Source organism: Triticum aestivum, chromosome 5A (assembly GCF_018294505.1).
Source record: "Triticum aestivum cultivar Chinese Spring chromosome 5A, IWGSC CS RefSeq v2.1, whole genome shotgun sequence".
In the NCBI taxonomy this organism is placed as follows: Eukaryota; Viridiplantae; Streptophyta; class Magnoliopsida; order Poales; family Poaceae; genus Triticum; species Triticum aestivum.
Genome location: NC_057806.1, coordinates 155,394,736 through 155,401,438, shown reverse-complemented (window position 1 = coordinate 155,401,438; position 6,703 = coordinate 155,394,736).

The following is a 6,703-nucleotide window of genomic DNA, read 5'->3' as shown; positions in this document are numbered from 1 at the left end:
AAAGATTCATGATCAGAATGTATAACAAATTCCTTGGGCCATAAATAATGTTGCCACGTTTCTAAGGTCCGAACAAGAGCATATAATTCTTTATCATAAGTAGAATAGTTCAGACTAGGCCCACTCAATTTTTCAGAAAAGTATGCAACAGGTTTGCCATCTTGTAATAACACACCTCCTAATCCAATTCCACTAGCATCACATTCAAGCTCAAAAGTCTTATTGAAATTAGGAAGTTGGATTGAAGGAGCATGTGTCAACTTATCTTTCAATACCGTGAAGGCTTCTTCCTGTGTGGTACCCCAAACAAAAGGCACATCCTTCTTTGTAAGCTCGTTGAGAGGTGCAGCAATGGTGCTGAAATCTCTCACAAAACGCCTATAGAAACCAGCGAGGCCAAGGAAACTCCTCACTTGTGTGACCGTTTTGGGCTGCGGCCAACTCTCAATAGCTTCAATCTTGGCTTTATCAACTTCAATTCCCTGTGGAGTAACAACATAGACAAGAAAAGATACTCGGTCAATGCAAAAGGTGCACTTTCCAAGGTTACCAAACAAACGTGCATCACGTAGAGCAATAAAAACAGCACGTAAATGTTCCAAATGTTCCTCCAAAGATTTGCTATAAATCAATATGTCATCAAAGTAAACTACCACAAATTGTCCAATGAAAGCACGTAAAACTTCGTTCATTAACCTCATGAAAGTACTAGGTGCATTAGTTAACCCAAAAGGCATGACTAACCACTCATATAATCCAAACTTAGTTTTAAATGTTGTTTTCCATTCATCTCCCAATTTCATACGAATTTGATGGTATCCACTACGCAAATCAACTTTGGAGAATATTGTAAAGCCACTCAATTCATCAAGCATATCATCTAGCCTAGGAATAGGATGATGATAACGAATAGTAATATTATTAATGCCTCTACAATCAACGCACATACACAACGTACCATCCTTTTTGGGCACTAAAATGATAGGAACAGCACAAGGACTAAGGGATTCGCGTATATAACCTTTGTCGAGCAGTTCTTGTACTTGACGCATAATCTCCTTCGTCTCCTCTGGATTGGTACGGTATGGTGCACGGTTGGGTAATGATGCACCGGGAATTAAGTCAATTTGATGCTCAATCCCTCGAATAGGTGGTAATCCCAGTGGCATGTCTTGTGGAAAGGCGTCAGCGAACCCCTGCAAAATGTTAGTGACAGCAGGAGGCAAAGAGGAAGGCACATCCTCGAATGAAAATAATGCCTCTTCGCACACAAAAGCATAGCAAACTGATTTGCTAAAATCTAGATCATCAATATCAGATTTGGTGGCAAGTAAACATGCACTTTTCAATTTAATTTCAGAAGCAACACTAAATTGTTTATTATTAGGCTGCATTTGTTGCTCAAATTCTTTTGCCACAATCTGATTTTCACTCTTATTTTTCTCCTGTTTTGCTTTATTAGCTCTATTAATATCATCTTTCAAAATGGAATCAGGAGTCATAGGAAGCAAAGTAATATTTTTATCCTTATGAACAAGAGTATACTGATTGTTTCTACCATGGTGTACATAATTTTTATCAAATTGCCATGGTCTACCAAGTACTAAGGAACATGCTTGCATAGGTACCACATCACAAATCAACATAATCAGCATATGTAGAGATACTAAAATGCACACGAACAATACGTGTTACCTTAACCTTGTCGTTGTTGTTGAACCATTGGATGTAGTAAGGATGTGGATGTGGTCTTGTGGTGAGAGATAGCTTCTCCACCATCTCCATGCTAGCCAAGTTATTGCAGCTCCCTCCATCTATGATGACGCAAACAGAACGTTCCTTCACAACTCCCTTTGTATGGAACAAATTATGCCTCTGATTTTGCTCAGCTTGTGTAACCTGCACACTCAAAACACGTTGAGCAACTAAACATTCATACCTGTCAGCATCTTCAGCAGCCATGTATTGCGTCTCATGCTCAGAATCATCTCCACCGTGTTCTTCATGTGTAATAAGAGCCAAAGTCTCCTCATCATAGTCACTAGCGGACTCATACCCACCATCCTCAATAGCAATCACCACACGCTGAGATTGGCATTCTCTCGCAAAATGTCCTCTTCCCTTACAACGACGACAAATAATATCACTTGTGTGCCCTGTTGATGCCATGGAAGAAGAAGAGCTCTGCACAGGTCCAACAGGTGTACTCTTGGCAGATAGTGGTGGTTGTGCCTGCTTTCTTGTATCACGGCTGGAGGTGGCACCTGATGGAGGTGCTGGTGGAGTGGAAGTAGAGGATGCACGTGGTGTCCATGATGAAGATCGACCTGCAGAAAAGTTAGTTTGCGCCAATGCTTGTCGATCCTGCACTTCACGTTCAGCTTTACAAGCAAGATGGAATAAACGAGTGATATTATTATACTCCTTATACTCTAGGATGGTCTGAATCTCTCTATTTAATCCACCCATAAAACGTGCAAGCATAGCTTCATTCTCCTCAACAATACCACATCTAATCATGCCAGTTTGTAATTCCTGATAATATTCTTCTACAGAATTTTTTCCTTGTCTTGAACGCTGCAATTTTTGAAGTAATTCACGTTGATAATATGGTGGAACCCAACGAGTAAGCATAGCAGTTTTCAAAGCAGCCCAAGTAGCTGGAATAGGATATAATCTACAATGCTCAGACCACCAAACACATGCAAAACTAGTGAATGCACAAACAGTAGCAGGAACACGTCTCTCCTCGGGATATTGTAAACATGTAAATTGTTGTTCAGTTTCTAACTCCCAAGTAAGATATATATCAGGAACATATCTACCCTCAAATGGTGGAATATTCAATTTTAGTTTAGGGAGATGGTCATGATCTCGTACCTGAGGGTGAGCCCTACCATTGCCATTATTTGCATGTAGACGACCTGGTGGTTGCTGTGCTGGTGGTGGCACGTAGTTCTGATTTTGATCAACCTCATCCTCGTAATCTCCGGCAAAATCATCCTCCTCCGCATCAGCAGCAGGAGCCACAGAAGTATCAACAGCAGCACCAACAGTTTGGCCAGGTGCAAGAGGGAGACGGCTCGATCGGCGGAGGGATGTTTCGTGATGTGTAGGTAGTCGTCGTCGTTGTTGTTGTTGTTGTTGTAGAGGTGCGTTAGGTGCAGCCGGTGGTGGTGGTGGAAGACAGGCGAGCAATTCATTAAACCTGTTATCGAGCTTTGTTTCGAACATCTTCTCCATGCCATCTATCTTCTCCATGGCCTCTGCAAATCTGTTTAGCACATCTTGCACCTGTCCACTCATCATTTGCTGAAATTTATCATGCAACTCCTTATTCGTCATGTTCTTCCAGTCAGTCTCGTCGGCTTGTGATCCTGCCATGGTTAGCAATGATAGAAACACACAAGAATATGATCCTACAGAATACTAACAAGAGGTGGTGGTGGTGTCACAAATCCGTCAAGCCAATCTCAAATTCTTACCAGTTCTTACCCAGCAGCAAGCCGTGATCGGCAACCGTCGTAGTCAAAACTCTCAAAGCTTGGATAGAGCGATTACCAGGGAGAGTCAAACGCACGACGTAGATGTATGTGGAGCTGGGAAGGCTTATAATATGGTAGCAAAAAGGGTTAGCAATAATCAATTCAGAGATGCAAAGTTGAATAAACGCTCAATGACGGTATTGTGCTGGTCCTAGGCTAGACCGTGCTAGAGACGCGAGCCTAGAACACTAACAAAATCACGGCGCTGCACGTAAACAATGGAGGAGCACACTCTAAATTTTTTTCCTTTTTTTTGCACTTTTTTTCCTCTTTTTTTTTGCTCCGCAACAATTTTTTTTCGAAAAAGTCTACAAATGGTCTAAAAGCTACCTAGCCAGAATTTTCCAGACTTAGTTTTTTTTTGAGTTTGGAACTATTTTTCTTCTGCGGGTAGCACGGAATCTCAGGAGTCCTACTCTCTCACGACTCGGAGTATGGCGTGATCTGGAACTCGAAAACAAAGCAACAAATACTGGACTCAGACTAGGACTGGTGGCGGAGATGAATTTGGTGGAACTCGGACTGTGGTGGTATATCTGGACTCGGATTGGTGGTGGTATATGGCGATGGTATATCTGGACTCGGATTGGTGGTGGTATATGGCGATGGTATATGTGGACTCAGATTGGTGGTTGTATATGGCAGCGGCGATGTATATGGTGGGGTGGTGGTATATGGTAATGATGATGACGATGGTGCGGCGGCGGCGTGACAACCTGTGAACAGAACTCGAAACTATAAAGGACTAGACGCTAAGACCAGCAACTTGACACGACGATGCAACCGCAAATTCAACAAAGCAAATACAGAAAAAATTATGCAAAGGCTCAGATTGGTTCGGATAGGATGAACTAACCCTAATTTTTTTTGGCTTTTTCATGGACTGTAGGTATGAGGAACAGACTCGATCTAATCTATGAAAAACTGTAAAATCTCACTGAGCAACCTGAAAATCTGATACCACTTGATAGGGCAAAGGTGTCCCGATGTTTAAATGAGATGGTGGCTATCGTTTTCTGTGGGAGTCGACCTTGACGATCCGACTACGAACGTGCGAGACATCGCGCCTTAGCAATCGCTAAACCAACTTCCGAGGGTTATTGGCCACGCCGGAGCACGATCAACCTGACCACGAGGGTCTGTTTCCTGTGAGCAAACGAAGAACAAGCAAGAAACTGAGATTGCAATCTGGATATTGCGAATATAAGATGAAAGCTTTATTGATCAAGGTGGGGTTCTGTGACGTCTTGGTCTGGTCGTTGGACACAAACGAAGTACGCGAAGTTGCAGCTATGGCGAACTTTTAATATAAACAAAACCCAAAGCCTAAACGATGCCCTAAGGGCTGTATATATGGAGGAGAGAGGGGGAATTTCGTGGCCCTTGGTGGAGGGGGTCCGAAACCAACCCTAACTCTTGTTTCCCCACACATACGGACTCTAAAAACAGCCTATACTTAAGTACTTCGAAAATACATGGGCCTGGCCCAATAATAAGGTGACGCAACACCTAAAATAGCCTCTGGACGAAATTTATGATGTGGCATCTTGTATATTTCGTCCCATGCTTCATGCACTCATTATGGTGGCTTCAGAGTCTTGGAATCATCACTTGTAACTCCGTTCTTGTTCCCCTTGCGCATGCCATCATCTCCATGCTTGAACTTGCTCCAAGGTTCATCTTTCTTGTCCAAGCTAGGCCCTTCATTCGTAAGCAAAAGAAATGTATCCAATTTAGGCAGCATCATATTCTCATGAACATTAGAATCGTTACCAAGAAACGAAAGTACCTGATAATTCAATTGGCATGCGTGAGCTCTAGTAATCCGTCCAGTGTGTATAGCAGCATGGGCTGTGGGTGTAACAATGGTATTGATGTCCTCATCAGCTGATAAAGCGGCTGCGGACTTAAGAGCTAAACTGGCCGCTCGGTGCCGTTTTGAGGAACAGGTGACCGAGGTGGAGCAGAAGCTCAAGGACACCACCCGCAAGTGCGAGTCCTTAGAAGATGAAAATAAGGTGAAGGGGACCGAACTCGCCAATGCCCTTCAAGACGCCAAGGAGGCGCGGTCCGAATTCCATGTAGCGCGCGAGGAAATCCGTCAAGCCGGACAGATAGCGGCTTGTAAGCCTTTTCTTTTACAGGATAAATTTGGGGATTGGAGGTATTCCTTGCTTAATTGACTATGGAGTTCTCCAGACGCATACGCAGATCTGCCAAAGAGTGCTGAGAACGCCGCCCAATTCTGGTCACAATTTGCGGGACAGGAGCGTCCCACACTGCTAAATGACCCAATGGCACAATGGGCGGAGCTTCATAAGATGTCCAACGCAGCCATGGAGGACTTCATAGTCCCGTTGTGGCCGACCGAAGCCATTCCGGACAGCTACTTCGGCCTTGTGCGGTGTCTCGTCGATGCGCTGCCCCAAATCAACGCGGTTAAGAAGTGGTCCTGCATAGAAGGAGCGTGAATGTCCTTCGCCGATGTCAAGATGCACGGGGCGAAGATGAAGGCCGAGAAGTTGGCAGTTGAGGGTCCGCCCGAAAGCAAGGACCATCACACACCTGAGCGCTATTTTGAGGACATACTGAAAGGTGCCCGCCTTGTAGAAGGCCAATGCTTGAAGGATGTAGTGTTCGAATAAGCAAGTCCAAACTATTCAGGAGTTTGTATTATGAACTAAGGCTTTTGTAATATATTTATGCCTTTATGAAGAGTTTTATCCTCCTCTGCGGCCGTTTTTATATCTGAGAGTTCCCCACCGTCGGCTTCAACCCCATGCAGATACTACTGGGGTGTTCGGAATTGCACATGACTATACTTAACCCAATGTATTGGTCCATGAAGGAGGTGTCACTGTGGTGAACCAGGAAATCAGACTATGCGGTTTTATTGCTCTCACTTAGCCATAGGAGTTTGACAATGGGTCTACAAAGTAGCCCTTGGTATGTACGCGGCTATCCCAATGTGGATGCATTGCATATGTGACTGAAAAATAGTCCTTCGTGTAATATAAAAAAATCGCTAAAGATTTTAATAAGTCGCCGAGTGGCTGACCAGCTCTCGCCGTATCATGATAGTCTGTTTTTGGCTTTCTCTAGTGAGGTGCTTAACCGGACTAACCAGAAACACAATCGCACTAGTTCTCCCTTTACTA